Genomic DNA, 15,370 nt, shown 5'->3' with positions numbered 1-15,370 from the left:
TTCCTCCGTTGGGCAACCCCCACATGTGTATTTCCATGGTAAGTCTCCACTGAGGACGTGTCTTTCCCGTGATTCGAGGTTGAATAATTCCACCATGCGGGCTGGATACCTCTGAGGTTTCCATATGCATCCCACTCTCAGGTCATATGTGTGTTCTAAGTCCTCCCTACGGGTAGGCGCTGTGTTACATATTCCACCTGGGATATGCCACCCATTGTACCTTGGTTTTCCTACATTAAGCCTAGCACACGACAGGGAGCTCAGTCTTGCGCAGGGCACTGGAAGACAGCCGCCGTGGCGTGATTAAATTGGGACCCCCATTTCGTGATTCACTGATGTAACGAAATGTCTTGGTTACATATATAATTCTTGTTCCCTGAGGAGGGAACGGAGACGTTACATCCCTCTGCCACAACCACTGTACCGCTGGAACGGCCTGGAGTTAAAGGAGAACTCCGGTCAATTTTAACATTGAGCTAATTTTTTTGTACATTTGGAGTGCTGTCAATACAGAGAACAACGACAAAAATCGGTGTTGCCTACACCATGTTATCCTCTTTTTAAAATTTGCACCCTGTTGACTTCAATGGGGCAAGTTTTAAACCTGCTTTTAGCCTCTTAACATCCTTGATGTGTCATTACAAGTGCACAGCCAATGTGAGTGATTACTTCAGAGTGAACGCGTGTGACTCTGACTGCAGTAGATGTGAAAGATATGAATAAAAATGATGTTATTTCAGCCAGCGCTCATACCTGTATTTACATCCTGTTTTCGGTCGAAGTCCATAGTAATCGATTGTCGAGTTCACGCGCATAGGTTTAGTACCTATGATCACGCGTGTGAACTCGACAATCGATTACAATCTCTGTTTTTTTGCCTTCAAATCAAACTTGGGTCTTCAGAAATGATGTAGAGAGAGAATTAAAAGATTTGCAGCAAGTTATAAATTATTGGTAATGCCTTTTTTTCTTCCTTTAAACTGATCAAGGATGATGTAATATGCAAATAAGACAAATGAGTATGAATATAATTCCTTATCTGCAGAAATCAAAAATAAATAAAAAATGACGTTTGTTTCCAATTTTACCTTTTGTATTTAAGTATTTACCCAGCTAACAAAAAAAGTTCCCCAGAACGTCCCTAAATGGCCTCTGCGAACGTCCTCCAAACGTCTATGTTTAGCGTCCTCTTGATGTCTAGTGTCCGTTCACAGGACGTCCAGCGGCCATTCGGGACTTTTAGGGGACATACTGTACACTTTTTGTTTTACTTCTAGGCCAACCAAAGAAAACAGACATGTTTGTATGACTGTAAGATTCAAATATTTACAAAATCATATTATTTTATTTTCCACAATTCTTGTAGATGAATTCTGCAGCAGGTGGTGATGCACAAGATTGCAGTGAAAGAGAAGATCTACCCCAGTGTTAAGATTAGTCATGAAGAATCCCTATTATCAATTTTATGTTATGGTCTTAGGCACACCACAACAGCAAAATCTGCCCTTAGTGTTTTATTAGACCTAATTAATCTACATTGTCCAGAAGGAACAAATGGAGTACCCAGTAGTCAAGTCAAATCACCTTTATTTATATAGCGTTTTTTTTTACAATACAGATTGTATCAAAGCAGCTTCACAGTGTTAACATGAAAATAATACAACAGAGATTGTTTCTAGAAGAAAATTGTGTCATCGTCCACCTTAAGTAAGGCAGATCAATATTGTTGAATATAAGCAAGCCAAAAGCCAAGGCAGTATCCTATATATGTTTCTTAAAATCTGATTGCAACTCTTTTGAGATTATGTAAATCTGCCCTGAATGTCATCATTACTTCGGAAATGAAATCCCAGCTGTGCCTCATGTGGTTCTGAACCCGGGGATATAAACTCACTTGTTAAATCAGGTGACATTTTTATGAAAGTATCAATTAGAAAACAATTGGAAGAAAAGATGTTAGATTCAACATTTAGATCAGCATTGGATTACAAATGGACCAGGGCCAAAAGCTGTTCAAGATATATTTGATGGTGCCTTGTATAAAGCTGTAGATCCCCTAAATGATCCGGACCAGTTGAACATTTCACTTACTTGGAATGTTGTTGGTATCCCCATTTTTAAAGCGTCTCCCTTCCACATTTGGCCAATCCAAATTATAATTGACGGGCTTCCCCCAGACAGGAGAAGCAGATGTGCTGCTGGCTGGTTAGTGGTTTGGTGCATCTAAGCCCAAAATGAATTATTTTATGCAGCCATTTGTCAATAATTCAGCTAGAGCAGGAATGTACAAAGCTTGAATGTTCGTGTGTTTAATCTTGTCTGTGTGTTGCTCACTGCACTGTCCAAAATATAAAACAATTTAATGGGGACATGGAATTAAACATGGAATTAGCTTTCACTGTTATGCTGACAATACTGAGCTGAATAGTTCTTCACACCCTGACGAAACTTACCAATTCACAAAATTAACGGAATGCATAGCTGATATAAAAAATTGGATGACTAGTAATTTCCTACTTCTAAATTCTGAAAAAACAGAGATTCTAATTATCGGACAAAAAACTTCCTCACGTAATAATCTAGAATAATGTCTAACACTTGATGGCTGCTCTGTCATATCTTCATCGTCGGTTAGGAACCTGGGTGTGCTCTTTGATACCAATCTTTCATTTGAAAGTCACGTGTCTAGTATCTCTAAAACCGCGAATTTTCCATCTTAAAAATATATCTAAATTACGCCATATGCTCTCATTGACAAATGCGGAGTTCATGCGTTCATGACCTCAAGGCTAGATTATTGTAATGCTCTACTGGGTGGTCGCCCTGCACGCTTAATAAACAAACTACAGCTGGTCCAAAACGCAGCAGCTCGAGTTCTTACCAGAACCAGGAAGTATGACCATATTAGCCCACTTCTGTCAACACTGCTTTGGCTCCCTATTAAACATCACATACATTTTAAACTATTGCTGATTACTTACAAAGCACTAAATGGTTTATCTCCGCAGTACTTAAGCGAGCTCTTAACGCACTATAGTCCTTCACATCTATTGCGATCTCAAAATTCCGTCCAGTTAAAGGTGCTATAAGCGATGTCATTCAATCATTCACACAAATTGTCACCCTACTGTGAATTTGCGTGATCATTTAACGTTACAATAGAGATTGATCACTAGCTGCTAGAAACATATATGTTGTACTCACCAAAGTTAACGCTGACTGCATAGTTTTAGCTATAATTAACATTAAATCCTTGTGTTGGTTTGGGCGAACATGAACGTCAATTTAGAAAGAAAAATGGATTTACTCACCTGTTCTGCAAAAACAGAGGAACTGAATGTCGCGCGTTCCTTATCCTGTTTCATGGTGCGGGTGAGCCCAGTTTGTTTTTGTTGCCGTTTGTGGAGCCTGTGGTGTCTACAGAGACCGCGTTTTTTTACAGTGTGTTCAGGGGACAGGCAGCTAGCGGATAGTGAGGAGATGTTTGATGTATGTGACAAAAAAAGTTTTGGCTTGTGTGATGAAAAAAAATGTGTGACATCGCTTATAGCGGTAGATCCTTTTCCTATTTAGCACTAAAACTTTGGAACAGTCTTCCTAACATTGTCTGGGAAGCAGACACACTCTGTCAGTTCAAAGCTAGATTAAAGACACATCTCTTTGACCTAGCATTCACATAACACATTATAGACTTCTATAATTCAATGTTAGGCTGCATAGATCAGGTCAGCCAGAACCGGGAACACTTCCCATAAATCCTGATGTACTCGTTACATCATAAGAAGAATGGCATCTACGCTAATTTTAGTGTCTTTGTTTATCCCGAGGTCTTCCCGCAGCCTGCCGGATCCAGGCCGTATCCAGATCTGACGAAGGACCTTCGCCTGGACCCGATGACAACGCAGTGCTGAAGTGCCAACTAGTCTCTCCCTATGGAGGATCCCTTTACCACTCTACAGATAAAGCGTTGTCGGGAAAATTCGTTTTGCGTACCTACCCCATAGTGACAAAATAAAATAAAATTCTGTATCAAAATTTATAAGGAAAGACCAGTACTTTGATTAAGCTTGGTTTGTAGGGAATTACAAACCTGCACACATATATTCAAACGCACATAACTATAGAACCCATTCTTAATGCGCATATGAACGCCATCAGCGTTTCTCACAGGTTCGCATCTAAAGTCTGTGTAGAGTGAATGGTGTCGTCTTGGCGGCCCCTAATTTAATAACAAATGATCGTTGCGACGGAAGCGAGTCAATCAAAACTAACTTTAGCTAGAAAATAACTTTATTAAAGAACCGCTATAAAGCCAAAACAATCTCTGTTACCTTAAATTATACGTTTATCTCTGTAAAGCTGCTTTGAAACAATCTACATTGTTAAAAGCACTATATAAATGAAGATGACTTGACTTGACTTATTAGGAAATCAAACTATATTTAGATTCATATAGACAAATTACAATGGTTGATAAAGATGGGTGTCATAGTGTCTGTCTTTATATTATTACTATGTTTTCTGTGTCATTTGAGAAATATTAGTAATTTTAAAGCATTTTAATAGTCTTTCAGCAGATATTCTGACTCAAACAATCTGTTTCTAGCAGCAAATACTTATAATAAAGTGAGATGATCTGCTGATCCTGAATGGCTTGTTGAATGAGTATTGATAGTCTATGGCTCATCACTATTATCAGAGCAGCTGAAAAGCCTCTTTATTTCATGTCAATAGATCCTGTTTTCTCCTCATTCATTATGCTGATGTCTTCAGATCTGTAAATTGACACATTAAGCTCATTTTATTGTCAACAGATTTGACCAAACGACACGATCAGCTATTGTGACATCTGCAAGATATAGGTAAGTTTCATAACACTGTTTATTTCAATAATCTGGATTTAAACACGTTTCATATAAAATATGATAAACAAAAACAAAATATGTGAAACACAATTGATGCTTTATTTGTTTATATTTTCTAAGTGTTATTCTTACATATATTTGGTGTCTGTTAATTGTTGTACTCCTTAATTTTTTTATATATTTTTTGCCAATATGTTAATGAGAGGTAAGATAAATGTAGGAATAAAGTATGAGGTTGACACTTTTCCATTAATTTACTTCAAAGTTACTTCTCTAGATAGATAGATATGTGACCATAAATAATTAAAATGTGTGAATTAGAATAAAAACAAACTCAGTAAGTGATTTCTTCTTGATTTTGTCAGATCTGCTCCTCCTCCTTCAGTGAAGCTCCTCCCACTGCAATTCACCAATAAATGCTGGAATATTCCCATCAGCTACAAGTGAAGACGAGCATCAAACCATCAGGAAGAGCTGAAATCTGCAAAGACAGAGTTTATTGAAGGACAGTGAGAACATGAGAGATCCAGAACACTGCAGAATGAAACACACTGAAGAACAAAGAGGTTGGTGTTTATTCCTGATTCTTCATTAGTGAGGCTGAAGAACATTAAGGTTATAAAGCAGTTCATCAGATTTAGCTCTGTTATAGTAGGACAAATCTAGTTGTGATTTATAATTAAAGCAGCAAATAATATGAACCGGGTGCAAAAATTTTTTTAACAAGGATGTTTGTTATCTGTAAGTCAATATATATAATATAATTTTTATATTATATTATTATAAATATAATTTTTTCTGTTTATTTTTACATCTGGTTCACAATTACTGCAACCATGTTACCAAAATTATGGATATGTCTTAATTCACTTTTTGCGCATTCCATTATTATCTTGCTAAAACACCAACATTTAAAAACAATGATTTTTTTTTTTTTGCTCCTGTCAAAGTCAGGAAGAAGAGTGGCAGACAAAAAGCACCTTGGAGAAACTCAACAGCAGTGCAAAATATGAAAAGACAATGCAGAAAAGTAGAGGGCATGTGGCGGAAGACAAAACTTGTAGTCCATTATAACATCTACAAAGACAGCCTTCATGCTTTTAATATGGAACTAGGCAAAGCTAGACAGACTTTCTTCTCAAATATTATAAACAGTAATTTAAACAACACACACACTCTTTTTGCTACTGTAGAGAGACTGACAAACCCTCCAAGCCAGATTCCCAGTGAAATGCTCTCAGACAACAAGTGCAGTGAGTTTGCTTCTTTCTTCTCTGAGAAAATCAATAATATCAGAAAGGTGATCAGCACATCCTTGAGTTGCCCTGGGGTCAGACAGATCGAGCCACCTGATAAAGTAGTTACTATGTCTGATTTCAAAGAAATTGATGGCAAAATTTTGGAAGAAACCGTATAGCACCTTAAAACATCAACCTGCGCTCTTGACACACTTCCCACATCATTTTTCAAAAGTGTGTTAATCAGTTTAGAAGCAGATCTTCTAGAAGTGGTAAATGCCTCACTTCTCTCTGGGAGTTTTCCAAACTCCCTGAAAACTGCAGTTGTCAAGCCCCTCCTGAAAAAGAGCAATCTGGATAAGACCATATTAAGCAACTATAGGCCGATCTCAAATCTTCCTTTCATAGGCAAGATCATTGAAAAAGTTGTCTTCAATCAGCTGAACAAATTCTTAAGCTCGAATGGATACTTTGACAATTTTCAATCTGGTTTCCGACCGCACCACAGCACAGAGACAGCGCTCATAAAGATAATAAACGATATTCGCTTAAATACTGACTCAGGCAAATTATCAGTGCTGGTACTACTCGACCTCAGTGCTGCATTTGACACTGTCGATCATAACATACTTCTTGACAGGCTGGAAAACTGGGTGGGGCTTTCTGGGATAGTCCTAAAATGGTTCAGGTCATACTTAGATGGGAGAGGTTATTATGTGAGTATAGGAGACCATAAGTCTGAGTGGACATCCATGACATGCGGAGTCCCTCAAGGCTCAATTCTTGCGCCACTCCTGTTCAACCTGTATATGCTCCCAATGAGCCAAATAATGAGAAAGAACCAAATTGCTTACCACAGCTATGCAGACGACACACAGATTTACTTAGCCCTATCGCCTAACTATTACAGCCCCATTGACTCCCTGTGCCAATGCATCGATGAAGTCAACAGTTGGATGTGTCAACTTTCTTCAGTTAAACAAAGACAAAACTGAAGTCATTGCGTTTGGAAACAAAGATGAAGTTCTCAAGGTGAACGCATACCTTCACTCTAGGGGTCAAACAACTAAAAATCAAGTCAGGAATCTTGGTGTGACACTAGAGTCAGACCTTAGTTTCAGTAGTCATGTCAAAGCAATAACTAAATCAGCATACTATCATCTGAAAAATATTGCAAGAATAAGATGCTTTGTTTCCAGACAAGACTTAGAGAAACTTGTGCATGCTTTCATCACCAGCAGGGTGGATTATTGTAATGGACTCCTCACTGGCCTTCCCAAAAAGACCATAAGACAGTTGCAGCTCATACAGAACGCTGCCGCCAGGATTCTGAGCAGAACCAGAAAATATGAACATATCCCACCAGTCCTCAGGTCTTTACACTGGCTCCCAGTTAAATTTAGGATTGATTTTAAAGTATCATTACTGGTATATAAATCATTCAATAGCCTAGGATCTAAATACATTGCAGATATGCTCACTGAATATAAACCCAACAGATCACTCAGATCACTAGGATCATATCAGCTAGAAATACCAAGGGTTCACTCTAAGCATGGCGAGTCCGCTTTTAGCTATTATGCCAGCCGCAGCTGGAACCAGCTTCCAGAGGAGATCAGACGTGCTCCTACAGTAGTGACTTTCAAATCCAGACTCAAAACACTTCTGTTTAGCTATGCATTTAATGAATGAGCACTGTGCCAATGTTCGTCCAACTATCTGTACTGTACTGTATTTTATTTTATTTTTCTAAACTGTTTTAATTATTCTTATTTCTTTTTATTATTTTAATTTCTTCAACGTAAAGCACTTTGAATTGCCATTGTGTATGAAATGTGCTATATAAATAAACTTGCCTAATCAAATAAATAGACTTTGCTACACGTGGTTTAGTTTGTGTAAAAACAGGGAGTGTTAAAATTATAGCATTGTTGCGTATTTTTAAAATGTTAATATTTTAGGTAGTTGCATAGTTTATCAAATATTTAAAAGTTATCACTTCAAAAATGTGATTTATTCAGATTTATATATTTATTGCTCAGGAAGCTGAAGAAGAGGCTGATTGAGATGCTTTATTATCTTGTTAGTCAATAAAGAGAGAAATCTGTCTTATTTGTTTCCAGTTTATCTTTCTTTTTGTATTTGCTGCACCAAATATTAAACTTTTGTTTATAATTTAAACAAATTAGTTAATATTAAACAAATATTGTCAATTTTTATTGTCTGCTCTTTCTTTGTATCAAGAATAAATAATTTCTTAATTTTAATGATATCTACAGCCTGGAACACACCAAGCAGACGGTCGGCCGTCGGGCAGTTTTTGTGCATCGACCGACTAAGTTTCCTCAGTGTGTTCCGCACCGTCGGCTGAAATTGGTCTTCGTCAGCTTTTTTAGGCCGATTCAACATGTTGGGCCGTCGGTGAAAGAGGGAACTCTGATTGGCTGTTAATTTCAGCTTAGTGAACTAGTCAGTGCACGAGAATAATAGCAAAACAGCAAGCAAAGTCAATATGGTATATAGACGAATATATATGCAGAAATAGACAGTAATTTACACGCAGGCGCAGAACTTCTGAAAATAGTCCAATGCCGTGGCACAACGAGCACACACGGGCCCTTAAGAGAACAGCCAGAGGAATGGAGCGCAACTGGAAGAAAACAAAACTAGAGGTATTTCGCATTTCATGGAAAGCTCGATTGCATACAGAGAGGCTTTAAAAGCTGCTAGATCTGCTTATTTTTCAACCCTATTAGAAGAAAATACACAAAACCCTAGGTATTTATTTGAAACAGTGGCTAAATTAAGGAAAAATAAAGCTTCAATCCCAGATGTTTCCAAGCAGCACAGCAGTAATGACTTTATGAACTTCTTCACTTATAAGGTTGATAATATCAGGGAGAAAATTATAACTATGCAACCGTCTACTACAGTATCGCATCAGGCAGTGCATTGTAGTCTCCCTGAGGAAAAAATTGATTCATTCGTTGCTATAGGAGAGGAAGAATTTACTAAACTCATTAAATCATCTAAATTGACAACATGTATGTTAGACCCTATACCGACTAAGCCACTGAAAGAGATGCTCCCAGAGGTCATAGATCCTCTTCTTAATATCATTCATTCATCTTTGTCTCTAGGATACGTACCAAAAACATTAAAGCTGGCTATGATTAAACCGCTCGTTAAACCACAACTTGATCCTACAGAATTAGTCAATTACAGGCCGATCTCGAATCTGCCTTGTCTGTCAAAGATACTAGAAAAGGCAGTGTCTTCACAACTGTGTTCATTTTTAGAAAGAAATAATATCTGCGAGGATTTTCAGTCAGGATTTAGACCGTACCATAGTACTGCGACTAATCTCGTTAGAGTCACAAATGATTTGCTCTTATCATCCGATCGTGGTTGTATCTCTCTATTAGTGTTACTCAATCTTAGTGCTGCATTTCATACTATTGACCACAACATTCTTTTAAATAGACTCGAAAATTATGTTGGCATTAGTGGAATTGCATTAGCATGGTTTAAATCATACTTATATGACCGTTATCAGTTTGGGCCTGGACATGATGACAACGCAGTCCTGAAGTGTCAACCAGTCTCTCCCCTGTTTCCTGAAGTCAGCCGGATCCCGGCCGTATCCAGATCAGATGGTGGACTTGCACCTGGACCCATCCATGACGCATCCCTGAAGTGCCAGCCTCATCAGCCCTGTGAAGGCCTCATCGACACCACAGCCATCGGCACTGATCCTCAACAAACTCGTCTCCAGACCGGCGTGATGACTCCGACTTCCAACCAGATGGAACTGGATAAATATTCTGAATGTACTGATCCAATCTGACCTCTGAACTGTAATGCTGCCTGGATCATAATCATACACTGTTCGCTCGTTGACCAGAGGAGAACTGAGTGACTGAGTCTGGGTTCTCCCAAGGTTTTTTTCTCCATTCTGTCACTTGTTGTGAACTTAGAATCGAACGACCAGGAGACTTGGTTGTTTCTTCAGCAGGTTTCTTTATTGAGAACACGAGCCGTCGGCAGCTGCAGTCACCAAGCCTGACGTGAATGTTCTCTCACAGTTTATATACATTTAGGGGCAGGAACCGAAATAGACAGGTTTAGGAACCAGTTTTAGACGGAGAGCATTGCCCACCCTAATCCACTCAGCATATCTATTCAAACACTGAGACCCGAGTACAGGACTGGCTGGACTTTCTTGCTAAAACACAAACTCCAAGAGTTTCAGTCAAACAGGACTGACCAGAGTCTTTTGCTAGAAAACTCGGATAATCATAATTTATACCTAACCTTAACATGCTAAATTCAATGTAAACCTAAATTAAACATTTTAATAAATCTGGATTCCCACACACTGATGGAGTTTTGGTTCCTTGCCACTGTCGCCTTGGCTTTTGGCTTGCTTAGTTGGGGACATTTAATATTCAACAATATTATTGATCTGCCTTACTTAAGGTGGTCGATGATGCATTTTTCTTCTAGAAACAAAGCTTGTTGTATTATTTTCCTGTTATCACTGTGAAGCTGCTTTGATGCAATCTGTATCAATAATAACCAACTGCAGAACCGCAAAACCATTACGTCATAACAGTCTGAGGACGACAGCGCCAGCCCGACAGTCTGAGGGCGGAAGTGGGCGGGGTCAAAGTCTGATGCCGGAAGTGTACGGAGTTCATGTTTAGATGTGTTTAGACTAGACAGTAAAAGGTTTTTAGACAGTAAAAGGTTTAACTATGGCGGAGCACACTGTAGAACCAGGAAAAGAAGAAGAGAAAGAGGTAAAAAGAAGTTATATATTTGATGGATGCAACATACTTAACATTATAAAGGTAACGTTACGCTTATACAAAGCGGCTCTGTACTGAAATGTTTTTTTGAAAGGAAGTATTTTGTAAGTTAATATTTAACAATATCACAGTATCACTTTGTTGGGTTACATATTCATGGTTTGTGATTTAATTTGTTGTTGGCGTTGTATTTTACAGCATTTGTTAAATTTTCTGACCATGAGAATTGCATTAATTGTATTTTATTTCACCTATAGAAGCACATATCGATTCAGAGAGGGTCAGCCCTACCACTTCTGACCCAATGCACAACATGTTGCAGAAATTTTCACTGCCCATTTTGTGATGCCAGCATCTTTAAACCAACAAGACGGGACAAATTGACCAGTCATATGAAAATCCACTTCAAAAAGGCTGTTGTTCATGGAGGTATGAACATCTTGAGTTATTTTTTTAAATATACAGTGGCAATAGATAATTTTTTACATGTATGCATTTGGCAGACACTTTTATCCAAAGCTAATTGCATTGCATTTCAAGGTACACATATTGAATAGTAGTCCCTTTGGAATTAGATAGATGTAAATGGTTTTCTGCATGATTTAGCCATCAAATCTAAATCTATAAATAAAAAACTCAAAGAATTATGTATTTGTATTTTGTTATAATAATATGAATGCATCCCATTAAACATTTAAACCATCAGGGATAGGTTTGAGTAGGTTTGGAGTTACACTCTGAAGCACAGGAACTGAGTGTTTCCTTTTTTTTATATTTCATATTTTATATTTCATGTCATATTTCACATTTCACAGATGTGGTTTGGGCTGCAGACAATCTTTTCATTTCCACTGTCTCTACTGTACAGCCACAATTCTGAGAAAATTAGATTTTCATAATCATTTAGAAATATGTAAAGGGAAGCCGCTGTCCACCAGCACTGTTCATACTACTGGGACCCCATCAGCCACCAGCACTGTTCATACTACTGGGACCCCATCAGCCACCAGCACTGTTCATACTACTGGGACAGCATCAGCCACCAGCACTGTTCATACTACTGGGACCCCATCAGCCACCAGCACTGTTCATACTACTGGGACCCCATTAGCCACCAGCACTGTTCATACTACTGGGACCCCATCAGCCACCAGCACTGTTCATACTACTGGGACCCCATCAGCCACCAGCACTGTTCATACTACTGGGACAGCATCAGCCACCAGCACTGTTCATACTACTGGGACCCCATCAGCCACCAGCACTGTTCATACTACTGGGACCCCATTAGCCACCAGCACTGTTCATACTACTGGGACCCCATCAGCCACCAGCACTGTTCATACTACTGGGACCCCATCAGCCACCAGCACTGTTCATACTACTGGGACCACATCAGCCACCAGCACTGTTCATACTACTGGGACCCCATCAGCCACCAGCACTGTTCATACTACTGGGACATCATCAGCCACCAGCACTGTTCATACTACTGGGACATCATCAGCCACCAGCACTGTTCATACTACTGGGACCCCATCAGCCACCAGCACTGTTCATACTACTGGGACATCATCAGCCACCAGCACTGTTCATACTACTGGGACCCCATCAGCCACCAGCACTGTTCATACTACTGGGACCCCATCAGCCACCAGCACAGCATTTAACGTCCCAGGCAGGGTTCGTGCACGGCCTGTTATTAAACAGAAATGCCCAATCTGCAATACCCTCATGAATAAAAAAAATATAAAAAAACATATTGACCGTAAACACACAAATCAACCAATTCAGGACATTAATGCCAGATTTCACCTTGCAAGCCAGTGTGTGGACAAATCAAATGGCATATTCACAGTGCTTAAAGTTGCAAGTGGTCAGAATAGTCCTCTTCATGTTCAATACAAAACATGGGGAGAACAACAAAAAGTCTGCTGCGAATCAAACAAATGCCAAGTAAACATGGAAGTAGCACAGAGGAGTGGTATGTTATCCTATCAGTGTATGCATGTCAGATCTGTAAGTTTCTGCACATCCTCAGCTGAAGGAGTCTCTCTAAAGGAAGATGTTTTAACGGAAATGGTGAGAGCAAAATGGTTTGGTGACGAGAAGAAAAACATATGCCTTGCTCGTCAGCAGCTTGCCGTTTCTAGCAGTGTACCACTGTCTGTAGAAACCTCAATTGGCAGCCCTCAAACAAAATAGTTCATCTCCGTTTTTGAGCCAAATGTGTCCTGTTATAGCCGGTTGGGGCGTGTCATTGTTGTTTACAACACCAAATTAAACACATGGCACTGCCCCTGTTCCAAAGTGCGCCGTTCGTGTCCACATAAGTACATCGCGAAATGGCATCTATTTCAAACAGACCGTGAGCTTTTCCGTACTGTCTTCAGCAGAGAAGAATCCCCACCCCAAAAGGCTCATACACATTCAGAGGAGAGCAACGTCACAGAAGACCATCCATTGTATCCTCCATATGATCTGGGACTGAAACAAATGGTACAGTACATTCTACAGAACAAGATGATACCTGCTGTCCTACCAGACAATATACGTGCACCATCACTTGGCCAAGACTACCCAAAATAACTTTGTGTCATAGATGCCCGGGTGTCGTCCCCCTTAGTGACCCTATTTTAATTACAAAGAGAGCTAAAATACTCTCCAACTGGTGCATTGTTGAAGGTAGGATGTTGTTATAAATATGCACATATGCAATGAAATTACACTGTCCTCTGATGTAATGCTTTGTTTGAATAATAGAAGTATCAACCTACTGTAAGCAGTGCCCACTGTGTGGAATGTTTTATCGCTACCAAGAGTGGAAAGACCAACTCCACAACTTTAACGACCACATCATCCTTGACATACACTTATGCCTTATCTTAAGAAACCTTCTACAGGTAACCTTCAATGTATGAATGTTCAGTAAGTACAGCATCTTTCAATGTCTCCAAGTTTGTACATATATATATATATATATATATATTTTTTTTTTTTTCTCAGGCCCATACTGCTGTGAGCAGAGCAGTCGAGTTTTTGCAAGATATGACAGGTCTGAAGTTTCCTCCAGCAGACACAGTGCTTCATGCATACTTGCACTTTGAGGCCTGATCATGAGTACAAGTATCCTGCATTACTTGTGGTGATCATCCCCCTGTGGTGATCATGGATTTACACAAAAAAGGTGTTTTCCATCTATCAGGTATGACTATTGTGATACTCTACTTGCTAATTGTGTTTACATTAACATTTATGTATTTGGCAGACACTTTTATCCAGAGCGACTTACTTTACATGGTCATTGTAATTGGATTTTTTTTTCTTAAATGTTGTTCTTAGTGTGACCTTGTCATAATGCACAATTTTTTTCACTCTTTAGTAAGTGACATCCAGGGTACTGCAGAGAATTTTGATGGGGAGGTCAACCTGGAAAAGTTTTGGGAGGCCATGTCCTGTGATATGATTGGTTGTGGATTTGTTTCAAGTATGAACACAGTGCTTTATACACTATTGGGAAGCGTGTTAAAATGCAACATAATACAATGTGGGGTTTTTTTGTGGTTTTTAAGTGGTAGACACAATCCATGTGCGGTATCACCAACATACCATTTTTGGGCTCCTTGGATAGGGAAGGCCACACGGCGTTCAGACTGTGTATTAAACACAGAGTTTGAAAAGATTCATGTTTCGAAGTCTGTATCTGAAATTTCTGAAATTACGGTTACAGAGGACAGACTCAGAGGGCCCTATTTTAACGATCTGAAACGCAAGTGTCAAAGCGCAAAGCGCAAGTAACTTTGTGGGCGGGTCTCGGCGCTGTTGCTATTTTCCCGGCGGGATAAATGACTCTTGCGCTTGACGCAAATCTAAAAGGGGTTGGTCTGAAGTAGCTTCATTATTCATAGGTGTGGTTTGGGCGTAACGTGAAATAAACCAATCAGAGCATCATCTCACATTCCCTTTAAGAGCAGATGCACTTTTTCCTTGGCGTATTGCTATTATAACGGCGGATTTGCCAGGTGCGCGCCAGGAGCGGTTCACAGCCGAGGAGAGCAACGCTCTCGTCACGGCCGTAAAAGAGAGAGAAGTGAAGTGACATTGGGGATGGAGAAACACACCCACATTATCTATCTATCTATCTATCTATCTATCTATCTATCTATCTATCTATCTATCTATCTATCTATCTATCCATCTATCTATCTATCCATCTATTTATCTATCGTTTGTAATAATATGATTTGCAAAAATGAAAACTGCTGCTTCTGTGTAGATTAGAGAATCAAAGTGTATGCGCGTTGTGCACGCTATACATTATGGTCAAGCATGCGCCCTTAAAATAGCATAATGAACAATGCGCAACGCGCCACTGACTTTAGACTAGGTTTTTTCTGGCCAGTGGCGCAATTGTTTTATGGAACAGTAAAATAGCACCAGGGATTGTTTGCGCCGG

Source organism: Abramis brama (assembly GCF_963993115.1).
Source record: "Abramis brama genome assembly, chromosome: 6".
Classification (NCBI taxonomy): domain Eukaryota; kingdom Metazoa; phylum Chordata; class Actinopteri; order Cypriniformes; family Leuciscidae; genus Abramis; species Abramis brama.
Note: the sequence above shows the minus strand (reverse complement) of the source record.